Below are 13,395 nucleotides of genomic sequence, written 5' to 3'. Positions count from 1 at the left end.
GATATCCGGATTGAACACCCCTACTGCAATCTATACTATTATTTGCGAAGTAAATTTTTGCAATGAAGCTCTCACGTTGAAAGTTAAAGTGGTTAATATCGTTTATACCCTTAATGAATAAAATGTATAAATAAATTAAAAAATAAAAACGAAATTTTAATTGATTTTGATTAGATAATTGATTATTATGAAGAATAGTAAGAATTATTCAAAATCTGAAAATATAATTTAAAAAAGAGATAACTTATGTATATATTGTATTGTTATCTGAAAAAGTCTTTAAGTAAAAAGTTAAAAACATAAATTCTATAACTAAATATTAATTAAATAAAATTATTAATTATATAATTAAAAACAGAAATGTTGAATTATCCAAAATCTAAAAATATAATTTAAAAAGATAATTTCTATATATATATATATATTGTATTGTTATCTGAAAAAGTATTTTAGTAAAACGTTAAAAACATAAATTATATAATTAAATATCAATCAAACAATTTTTTTAATTATATAATTTAAAACTATTATTTGCGAAGTAAATTTTCGCAATGGAGTTCTCACGTTGAAAGCTAGAGTGGTTAATATCGTTTAACTGTTAATGAATAAAATGTATAAATAAATTAAAAACTAAGAACAAAATTTTAATTGATTTTGATTAGATAATTGATCAATATTAAGAATAGTAAGAATTATCCAAAATCTGAAAATATAATTTTTTTAAAAAAGATAACTTTTGTATATATTGTATTGTTATCTGAAAAGGTCTTAAGTAAAAAGTTAAAAACATAAATTCTATAACTAAATATTAATTATATAATTAAAAATAGAATATTGAATTATCCAAAATCTAAAAATTATAATTAAAAAGATAATTTATATATATATATATATTATATTATTATATGAAAAAAGTATTTTAGTAAAACTTTAAAAACGTAAATTATATAATTAAATATTAATCAAATAATTTTTTTAATTATATAATTAAAAATATAATATTGAGTTATCTTAAGATCTATTTTAGTAATGAATATATATATATATATATATATATATATATAAATATGTTTGCCTCTCTTCTAAGCTATCCACGTGGAAAGTCACTATCTGACAGACCGACACGCGTATCTGGGTGTTATTTCTTTGGCTAGATTTGAGTTTAACTTTAGGCTTATACTATGAACAATTGATAGGACTTTTTACTCTTTAATATTATTGAATGTGTTAATTATTTCTTAATACATAGTAGATAAAACAAAAAAAAACACAGATTTGAGTTTAACTTTACCATATGTACCTCATCGTGTGACAATTTATAAAGTAGCAACGAATCTATAAATTCAGCAAATTTGCAATTGCCTACTTCATAATTTTTAATATATAAATAGTCAACAGTAGTGTGTTGAATATTATATTCATATGATTTAAAAGCCTTTAAAAATTTTTATTTTAAAACATACACCAAAAACTTTATGAAAGTAAATATACATTCAAGTTCTCAACAACTTCAAATACCACCAACGCCAAAAAATTTTAATCAAGTGCACGAAAACTATAATATATTTAAAACTACAATAAATACATTAGTTAATGAAAAATCCTTTTAAAAAAATATTATGCATGCATACATAAATATTAAGAGAAATGTATAAAAGAAAATAAAAGTAACAATAACTTAAAGAACAAATTGTATAAGACTGAGAATATTTATGATTTGTGGTTTAAAATATATTCAACTTATTGTCACAAAAAACTTAATAAAAAAATACATATTTTGTTTTAAAAACATTAAAAATCACTTTAATAATTTTAATATTTTAAGAAAAATTATGAATCAATAATATTAATATAAAATTTTATCCGAAAAACTCAGCACTAAATGCATAAACAAAAAAACAAACAAACCCTAAACCCTATAATCCTAAGCATTATTCTAAATCAAACCTTAAACCCAACTTAAACCAAACGCTAACCTTTCCTACTACCTAAACCCTAAATCCTACCTGACCCTAAATCCTACCTAAACCTAGACCTTAACCCTATCTAACCCTAAACCCTACATAAACCAAACCCTAATCCCTAAACCCTTCATACTACCTAAACCCTAAACCTATCAAATCGTAAACCAACCTAACCCTAAACGTAAACCCTACCTAACCCTAAACCCTATTTAACCCTAAACCCTTCCTAACCCTAAAACCCTTCCTAACCCTAAAACCCTACCTAAAACCTAACCCTAAACCCTACCTAACCCTAAACCCTACCTAACCCTAAACCCTACTAACCCTAAACCCTACCTAACCCTAACCCTACATAACTCTAAACCCTACTAACCCTACCTAACCTAAAACCTTTCTAGCCCTAAACCCTACTAACCCTACTAACCTTAAACCCTACTAACCCTAAACCCTTTCTAACCCTAAACCCTACCTAACCCTAAATCCTACCTAATTCTAAACCCTACCTAACCCTTAACCCTACCTAACCCTAAACCCTACCTACCCTTAACCCTTTCTAACCATAAACCCTACCTAACCCCAAACCCCTTCTAACCTTAAACCCTACCTAACCCTAAACCCTTTCTAGCCCTAAATCCTACATACCCTAAACCCTACTAACCCTAAACCCTTCTAACCCTAAACCATGCTAACCCTAAACCCTACCTAATTCTAAACCCTACCTAACCCTAACCCTACATAACCCTAAACCCTACTAACCCTAAACCCTACCTAACCTAAACCCTACCTAACCCTAAAACCATTCTAACCCTAGACCCTTTCTAACCCTAAACCCTACCTAACCCTAAACCCTACTAACCCTAAACCATACCCAATTCTAAACCCTACCTAACCCTAAACCGTACGTAACCCTAAAACCTACCTAACCGTAAACCCTACCGAACCCTAAACCTTACCTAACCCTAAACCCTACCAACCCTAAACCCTACCTAACCCTAAACCCTACCTAGCCCAAAACCCTACTAACCCTAAACCCTACCTACCCTAAACCTTTTTTAACCCTAAACCCTATCTAACCCTAAACCCTACCGAACCCTAAACCCTACCTAACATTAAACCCTACCAACCCTAAACCCTACCTAACCCTAAACCCTACCTAACCCAAAACCCTACTAACCCTAAACTCTACCTACCCTAAACCCTTTTTAACCCTAAACCCTGCCTAACCCTAAACCCTTCCTAACCCTAAACCCTGCCTAACCCTAAAAACCGTACCGAACCCTAAACCCTGCTAACCCTAAACCCTGCCTAAATCTAATCCTAAAACCCTACATAAACCTAACCATAAATCTCATCTAACGCTAAAACTCTACCAACCCTAAACACTAAAAAATAATCTTAAAACTTAAAGCTAAAAAGACCTAAACTCTACCGCTATATAAATTGTTGTTGTGATATTCAAATACAAATTACATAGCGGATTTTAAATCCTACATTCATTATTTTAATTGTCAAAATATTTTTAAAGTTGTATCTTATGAATAAAAAAGGGAAATTATATTTTAAAAAAGTTAAATTTTGTTAAAATAGAATGAAAAACTATTGTCATAAATAAATAAAGAATTTTGATGAAATTTGAAAATCTTCGAATCAATAACAATTAATTAGTAATATTTTAAAAACCCTTAAACTACTATAGCAGTAGAATCTCAAAAAAAAAAAATTAAAGTTCTCAAACATTTATTTGCTAATAGCCATCCTTAAATATTTGCTCATTCACAAAAAAAAAAAAATTCTTTACATAAATTGGAAACAAGTTTTGTTTTTTTTGACTAGAGACCCAAGTTTAAATTATAACACTAAAATATTTTAATATTTAATTGTTCAGAAATAACAAGTTAATGTTCTTAAAAAAATAACCATCCTTAAATCTTTGCTCATTCAAAAAATAATATTCTTTACATAAATTGGAAACAAGTTTTGTTTTTTGACTATAGACCCAAGTTTAAATTATACCACTAAAATATTTTAATATTTAATTGTTCAGAAATATATATATTTATATATTCGAGAGTAGACAATACATAGATGATACTAAATTGATCGCAAGAATTTTTTTGGAAAACACAATATAACTAGAATAGTATACAAAGAACTTTTCAAAAATTTATGAAAATGTTTAAGTCCGCATCGCGGATAAAACACCTAGTAAGTATAGTAAATGGGAAGATGCATGGATGCTCTATGATGATCTGGTACGGATTTAAGTTTGCCTTTTGTTCCTTTTGGTTACATCCAAATCCCATTATCAGATCGATGTTTGAAATCAAACACCTGAAATAATAAAACTGAGTATGCATGCATATTACATTTGCACACGATTTTTGTTGTCAACTAGAATTTATATAGTTATTTTTGTTGGGAGAGATCTGCGCTGTAAAAAGAATTATTCTGCGTGTTTTCGTGTTTAAAACTTCCTAGTCATTAAAAAGATTTATTTTGCAGATGTTATACAACATGCAGGTCTAATGAACAGTGATTTGATTTTCTAGTCATACGAATAAGAAAACATGACCGACTTCTGTTAAAACCTGGTCCCTAGACCTCGACAATATCATCTAATCAATCATACCATGTGAGCCAAAACTCGATGGATCAGGATACTCCATTTAGCTAGGGAAAGGTGGTGAAGAGGTTTCTGTTGGGAAAGCTAGCCGAATGTCTTTCACAAGTTTGATATGGGAGGAGACAACTTCAAATTATAGAAAGACGTTTCTATTTAGAGCACCCGCAATGGTGTTATCCAAAGAGAGTACTTAGAAAAAGTGTATTTTGATTTTTTAAATATTATTTTTTCATTTCCTTTTAGATTAAAAAAATAATAATATCAATCAATCGTGAATCACCACATGTCATGGGAACCCGCAAATAGTGCAAAAATTCACTAAGAAATAGTCTTTATTTAAGGATTTTAAGGATTAAATCCTTAGCTTTTGGTGGAGTCTACTGATTATTTAATTATTTTTTTCTTAATGACTTATCTTTAAGGATTCTCATTGCGAGTGCTCTTAGGAAAGAGAATTTAATAAAAAAAAACTCTTTTTGTGATCACTCTCAAAAAATGTTTCTCGCTTAGATTTGCTTTCTTAGTGTTTGTTCTTGGATAGATTACAAAATACAAATGCTATTAAAACATCTTATTTGTGTTTCAGAAAAAAAAAGAAATAAAACATCTTACTTATACTTTTTTTTTTTTTTTTTTTTTTTAGTGAAGGTAACAAGCTAATTCTATAAACACTCTCTAATCTTTACTAGTTCGTTTTCCGCGCTACGCGCGGATAATTTACTTTTAAAGTTAACAATTTAACAATTTTTTTAACCCTTAACATGTACTCTCTTTGTTCCAAAAAGATAGACTTTTTAATATTTTCACACATATTAAGAAAACACATCAAACTACCACAATATATGTATTATTCTCTATAATTTTCAATTTTCAAGTCAATTAATTTTCTTGAAGTTTATAATTTTTTCATAAAAAAATACAAAAAATACATTTTTGTGAAACAAATTTTTTTTCTAAAAAGTCTATCTTAATGGAGCATATGGAACATATGGAGTAGTATAAAAAGAGGGGGGGGGGGGGGGGGGGGGGGGGGAGAGATGACATGCGCTGATTTTGGTTGTTTAAATGTTGCATGTTATTTTTTTTTTGTTCTTCTAAATTGTATTTTATAAGTTTTTTAAAATATTAAGACTAAGTTTAGAATACAAAAACTGTTGAAAGACAGATCGAAAAAGTTGCTTTTAGTTGGAATTTCTTGAAGATCATCCTATGAATTGTATAAATGTTGACATGTGCTGATTTTAGTTGTTTAAATGTTGCATGTTATTTTTTTTTGTTCTTCTAAATTGTATTTTATAAGTTTTTTAAAATATTAAGACTAAGTTTACAATACAAAAACTGTTTGAAAGACAGATCGAAAAAGTTGCTTTTAGTTGGATTTTCTTGAAGATCATCCTATGAATTGTATCGTTTTTTTTTTTGCTCAAATTCATACATTAAACTTGAATTTTATCTTGCCTTAGATGTTTTTGATGATTTTTATTATGTTGTCAAAGTAAAATTGTGTCGCTATCGATGAAATGCGCATTAGCTTCCCTGTAAATAGGAGATATTAATCATAATGTATTACATTTTGGGTTCTTGTTTTGACAGTTATATATTGAACATGTAATCTTTTCCACCACAATAATTTTATATTTTTGATTATTTATGCTTTTTAGCTATGTCAACATAGCTGCTTAGTTGTTGTGAAAGCTTTACAATCGTTGGTGTATATTATAAGTTTTATATAAGATGGAAGGTATATTTGAAATGTAAAAATTATATTTCATATATACATGTTTTAACTAATTATAAAATTATGGAAAGTATATATATAATCTTTCATCAATTAATTTTACCAATTAAGAATTTATAAATTATACAATTTGTTTTAAAAGAATAAGTTGTGGCAACCAATATAACGACTTTACATTTTATATAACACATTATAATAACATACTAATTTTAATAAAATTCATACTTAATATAACTATAATATTATTTATAATTTTTTATAAATTCAATATTAAGATTTATAAAATCATTTATAAAATTTTTATAAGATTTACAAATTGTTATAAAAGCCTATATATCATTTATTAAAAGTATACAAAATCATTTATAAGAATTTTAAAATTATTTATAACAATTTAACAAATCATTTATAACAATGTCTGAATAGACTTATAATCAAATAAATATATGTTTTATAAGAAGTTATAAATCATACAAACATGTAATCTCTTCATTTCATTTTAATTGTGGAGGTTTATGTACACAGAATAAGAAAATATTTAATTTTGCATATTTTTAAAATAAAAAACACCATTATTTATACACCTAACCATATTTTAACCAATATAAAAATAATCTGGAGAATATTATTAATAAATTTTTCTTTAAATTCTAAAGCAACACTTATTTTGAAACAAAAATTTTACTTTACAACGAAAATTAAACTGAAATGGAGGAAGTATTATTACACATGACTTGATATTTTATGTAAAATTTATTAAAGGTTTCAAATAAAATAATTTTGGATTTATAAACACTTACGCTCATAGAAACATGAACAAAGTTAACATGCAATGTTTAATAGAATGTTAAAAGCTAATAAATAAATAAAAAAGAATATTTCTACTTATATGTTCAGACAAAATATCATAAAGAAGTAAAATATGAAAGATGCGGAGTAAACTTCAAAGTTTTACTGCAAATGGTGGTTCAGTTTTGATAAACCTGGCCTGGTATTCTTTTACGTTACAAACCGTCAATGCCGTCCCAAACTTTTTAGAGACCTAAAGTCTGTAAAAAAATGTGGCCTTATAATGAGATGCTTATCTAAAATTACCAAAAACATGATTTAAAATATTGGGAGGTGTCATAGGACATTTTTTAACAGGAGCTAAAGAAGTCAATTTCCACTTGGTTAACCATCTAAGCTATAAACAAATATTACATATTGTGGTCCAAATTTTACTTTTATTTGATGTGGCCTGAAACCAATGCTTTTACCAGCTTTAGTAAAGGGACGGGCCTGTAAACCGTGTATTCTTTTACCCAGCCTCACATGCAGTAAAAACTAAAATGAATAAGTCTTCGGTAACTTGTTCATATTCGAAGATTTATTTCTTATTAATTCACAACACAAAAAAAATAATATAAAAAAATACATATTATATTTTCTTCAGGTCATCAAGAGACATAATTTACATAGGATATAAAATGTTTCAGATCAGGAAACAAAGAACTTGCTAGTGGCTTTTGCTCATAGATTAAAATGTCTCATTCCTTCGAAGAGAACATCGCTTCCTAGATATATATATATATGTTTTCTTTTACATTCGTAGAGTGAGAAGAATACTGAACCAATTTTACGGGTAGTTCAATCACAATAATTAGGAGCGAATGCTACTTTACTCCCTTTGTTTATGATTTTTCAGAAGGAAGTAATCGCTGGTTGGCTTCTTAGGTATCTTCTCTAGTAAGTCCCATTGGTTTATTTTTAGATAAACAACCTCTTTGTCTGCTGCATTTATGAGATGCTGCTCTGATCTTTCTTCATCATCTACACTGAAGATGGCTCATGAAAAACGTATTTAATTAGGACTTAGGAGCCTACCAAGAATTAAAGGCATCTGAGAAGAGCTGGCAATGATGAAACTGTAAAAGTGAGTAGGACAATGAATCATAACCTGTTTGCAAACTAAGTAGTGAAGCTCATATGGGGAAATACCACCTTGCCTCGGCTTAGTGAATACATCGTTGCATGACCTCATGAGGTGTGGAAGGTTGCAGTCTCTACTAACTCTGAAAATAGGAAAACAAAATTCTAAATGATAAAGCAATCTTCCAAGTGTATGAAAACATAAATCGACTAAATCTTTTTATTTTTGTGACACGGATGTCTAGTGTAGTTAGCTAGCCTATGATGGGTTTTGGCAACGCCTATCATGTTAAGAAAGTGGCTGAAGGCACGAGCCAGTGTCAGTGCTTCCTCTAGCAACATGTTTGATATTTCAAAAGTTTAGTTACGTCTCCAAAGGCTCCGTCGTGTCTTCAATACCAGCCAGGCAAATATTTAACGCACTCTGAAAGGTAACGCCAAACAAAAAATAGTATCATCACAAGGATTTTTACTCTTTATATTATATGCAGTGAAAACACTTGGTTGTAAGATTCCACAATCCAGTCTCCAGCTATGAAATAGTAATACACAAACGCATAATTCCATACTCTACAGCTAAAACAAATTCATCCAAAAATCTATCAAACAAACAGTTTTCTTCTAACCTTCTTATTCCTAAAAAAATATTGCTAGTATAAAACAATCACAAACACGCTATACTTTAGGGTGATCATGTATTTTCCTGCAAACGCAAGCAATTAGAGAAAGACTATTATATTTTTTTTCATTTCCTTTTAGAACATACTGATCACAGACTAAAGATTTCATTTTCCCCATTATTAATTCTATCGAAGGATTAGAGGAGAAAGTTACGGCTTTTCGAACAAAAGACAACATAAAATCACATAGGACATCATGTAGGCCTGCAATTTAGCAAAAAAATATTGTAAGGACTGTTGTGAGATAAGCTTAACTTCCTTGTTGGATCATGGCCTTTCTGTTGAATTTTTTTAATTAAAATAATTTTATCACTATAAACTATATGCAAATCAAAGAACATTAATACCGTCTGTGCTTTTGAATTACTTCATCTCAGTCTTAAAAATCTTAAACATGAGATAATCATGTGGACACATTGATACCAAACATTGGCTGTCTTAACAAAAACTACACATCATGGATGGGACAATGTGCTTACCTCTTTGGTTAATTGAGATGGAGAATAGCACCATCTGAAGGATATACAATATTGCATTGGTGAGGCTACAATCGTAAGCTAATTAATAGTACCAAAATCATTAAAATCTGTAGAATCCAATTTAAAATTTTGCTCCAAAAACATTACCTCAGAAGATTCTCATATTCTGTTATTGCGGTTCACCCTGTGGAGCAATTTTTTTTGTAATTCTCCTTGTTCTGTGAAAAACACCAAAAGAAACTAATCATCAGTATTTGCATATCTCAATAGATAATCATCATCATAATCACCTAGAACAAATTCCAAATATGATCCAATCTGGAGATGAAAACGCAAAATATTACCTTTGAGCAGACCATCTTCGAGAGAGATTTAATGTTCCAACCCAAAGATTAGGAATTTAAGCTGTGAAGTGGAAGATATCAGATCGTCAGAACGCAATCGGGAGATCTTTGCTAATTTTCAATGGAATCGATGAAACTATTGAGTTCCCGATAAACATGAGTATCAAAGGAATGCTTCCAAGCAGAGTCCTTCACTGGTAGAGACACCACCCAATAGCTCGAAGTCACTAATTTTCTATCTCTTTGGTGGAGACCATCTTCTTCTCCGATGTATAACTCCTTCAATCAAAAGGGACAACCGGTTACTAAGAGAGAGAGAGGATGTGGAAGAGTTAACTGTTTGCGTTTTAGATCTAGATTTAGAAACAGGTAAAAAAAGAATGATCTTGAAACGATCGTGATGGAGAAGAAGAGTCGGAGCCGAAGGAGAGAGGTAGGTTCGAACACTAACAGGCCAATTTGACGCGAGGCCCAAATGAGACGCGATGCGCGTCCGACGTGGCTTAACGGGGCTCTCCTATTGGCTGATTATTTTTGAGGATGTGGAGGCATGAGGGGAGCCCTTATTCCCCTTTTAGTATTGTATTGATTAGATTTTATTCATCATCCTTATCCACTTATTAGTTGGATTTGGTTAATGGAGGAAAACCCAACAGTTTCGCCCCACGGAAATGTAAATAGGATTCGCCAAGATAAGTTGTTCAGCTTGTCTCAGTCTAGATAAGAGCACCTCGACGTGGAAGTGAAAAAGAGTTTTTGATAAAAATAAATGAAAACTAATAATTTAGAAAAGAGAAACATCACAAAAGTTCTTAATTACTAACCGGTTTGGTATTTTAAAAAAAAGTTGTCCTTTAGACAATGTTTCAACGTGTATAAAAAAAACTAAATAGCTATAATATTTTTTTTTTATAGAAACCCTGCAAGTATTAGCATTCTAAGAGCAACTCCAACGGATAGAAACCATACATGTTTCTAAAAACAACAAAATATTACTATTATAATTATTCATTCATGTTCTTTTTTTCTAAACCAAACAAAACATTAATTTCCTATCACATGATAACATGTGTCTCTTAAAGATATTAAGAATTTTTAAAAAATTCTGAAATAAGAATTTTTGGTCTTTTCTCTTCTAATTTCTTTATTTTGTTTTTTTTTCTTAAATGCTTATAACCTATTCTAATACTCACCATTAGAGGTGTTCTAAAGGCATCCACAGTGCTAGTATCTCAATCAGTTTCAAGAGATTAAAAAATTTAAACAAATAGGTAAAGTAAGAAAGAAAATCAGAGAAGTTTCTCTGCGACCGTACTCTTCTTGTTCTTAAAGAAACTTTCCCTCCACATGTTTGTTTTACTTTTCAATTTTAAAGAACTCAATATAGTCTTTTAACGCTGTGGATGCTCTAAGTCAAAACCATGTACTAAGAATATTTCCATCTCTAGTACGGAGGAAAAGTTCTCAACAAAACAATATATGAAAAACATAGTATCTTTATATGTTGTGGGTGTCAATTGGGCTAGCGCGCTGCAGCCCGACCCAAAACCTATAAAATTTATTATTATTTAAACTTAGCCTGGTTCGGCCCGCAAAAAAAAGATCACACAGTTCTAAAAGAGCTATAAGGGTTTTCGAAATTATTAATTATATTGTTATATCTATCATTTTACCGTTTTAAAACATCTAAATTTTCATAAAAATCGGTTTCAACTTTTTGTCTTAGAATATAAAATCTGTTTAAAATTTTCCTCTTTAACAAAAGTGTTTTTCATAAACTTTAAAATCAAATTATAGACAAATCAAATTTGACAAGATTTAAATAATCACATATAAATTAAAACATATAAAGATTTAGTTTTTTCGGGCTAGTCTTAATCCAAATGGATTTCAGACCAAAAATCTAAAGTCCAAATAAGCTTAGTTAGAAAAAATCATTTTGGGATCATATAAAACTAAATCTAAACAAGTAATTTATAGGACTAGGTGGGTTCAAGGTCTTGACTTCAGTTCTAATTAACATGTATATGTGTGGTTTTCAAAAATGAGATACTCATTGAGGCAATTGCATGCATATCTCAAGATTTTGGGAACCCCATGAATATATCAACTATATTTTCAGTATTATTTTGTTGAGAATTTTTCCATAGTACTATGAATAAAGATGTTCTAAATAGCAATTCATGCATCGTCAATATATTAAAACTGTAAATAAAACCACATCAGAATAGTTTATATGATATTTTTTTCAAAAATATTTGTGCAAAATTATTCATAAACTCGACTTGTCTCTGTGTAATTCATTCGTGACGCTCCGACCGTCCACAACTAATGGGACATCCAAGCCCGCTCATTCGGCCTGTGGGCCTCATCCCATCTGACGAACGGTGCGTTAATTATTTGAAAGGTCAAAATTATTATTTACTGATCCTGCAATCACCACATGAATTTTCTCCGTTCTTTGGCCTCCCTCGCACGCTATCATGAATCACTTTCCGATAGGTCACCTATCATTCTACTACTGCAGTTCAAGTACGCTTAACTCTAGAGTTCTAAACATATGTGTGTCGTAAAAGTTAAGCGCACATTGGTGACATATGTAGCCAAATTAATTCTCTCAAGCTCTTCCATATATCATAACTCGGAATGTTACAATTCACCCTTCTAAAAGAACGCAACGTCCTCGTTGCGTCTGACGACATGTCTCAAGACGCCTCTCGGGTCAGAATCGAGATGTCTAACCAGTTCTGACACCACTTGTTACGCTCCGACCGCCCACGGCTAATGGGTCACTCACGCCCGCTCACTCGATCCGTGGGTCCTATCCCATTTAACGAGCGGTGCGTTAGTTTTTCGAAGGCTCAAAATTATTGTTTACTGATCCATGCAATCACCACATGACATTTTCCTGTTTTTTGGTCTCATTCGCACGCTATCGTGAATCACTTCTCGATAGGTCACTTATCATTCCATTACTCCAGTTCAAATACGATTAACTCCGAAGTTCTAAACGGATGTGTACCAGAAAAGATAAGCGCACTTTGGTGATGTAGGTAGCCAAATCAATTTTCTTAAGCACTTCCGTACATCATATATAACAGCTCGAAATGTTACACTCTTGCTCAGATTTCGATCCTCTATAAGTCGGATCACTGTAAACCACACCATGCATTCTCATAAAATTCTACCAAGACATACATCATAGCCAGTGTTTGTTCTCACAGTGGTAGAGAAAGATAGTGCTATTCTTGCATATCCTCATGTTCCCTAGCCAAAACTAAATTCACCATTACTTCCTTCATACCCAAACTTATTAATTTATGTGTCTTTGGCATTCAAGAAGAATTTTTTAGTTGTTTTTTTTTTAACTAACGAAACTAAAACAATTAATTAAAAGGTTTAGATATCTACAAAGATAAAACTGTATCGACATGAATCCTGCTGAATGAAGACTGGGTGCACCATGTGCATAACATGCAGCATAAACGAGAAACATGCCGAACGATAGAATTGGGGAAATGTTTTTGGGCATACATGTATATTTTCCTGAATTAATAAATGAATTTAAATTTATAGATATTTGAAATTTTTTTTGTCTCCAATTGATGTGCATTAAGGTAATATAAGCTTTATTTTTAAGCAATGGTATTATTAGT

General features: G+C 30.3%; 1 long non-coding RNA gene across 2 annotated transcripts; it reads right to left on the bottom strand.

Annotated features, from left to right (window-relative positions):
* Positions 1-7,761: 7,761 nt before the first annotated feature.
* On the bottom strand, positions 7,762-13,312 carry LOC111198922. 2 transcript variants are annotated; one of them, XR_002653054.2, is made up of 5 exons: positions 9,740-13,312; positions 9,543-9,613; positions 9,396-9,429; positions 8,265-8,660; positions 7,762-8,142 (listed from the first exon to the last, which is right to left on the bottom strand). It is a non-coding gene; the product is annotated as an uncharacterized LOC111198922 (long non-coding RNA). The 2 variants fall into 2 exon arrangements; XR_007318346.1 differs by having other exon boundaries at positions 7,762-8,660.
* Positions 13,313-13,395: the final 83 nt, after the last annotated feature.

The sequence above is a fragment of the Brassica napus genome, chromosome A2 (assembly GCF_020379485.1).
Source record: "Brassica napus cultivar Da-Ae chromosome A2, Da-Ae, whole genome shotgun sequence".
Classification (NCBI taxonomy): domain Eukaryota; kingdom Viridiplantae; phylum Streptophyta; class Magnoliopsida; order Brassicales; family Brassicaceae; genus Brassica; species Brassica napus.
This window is presented reverse-complemented; position numbering and strand designations above follow the sequence as displayed.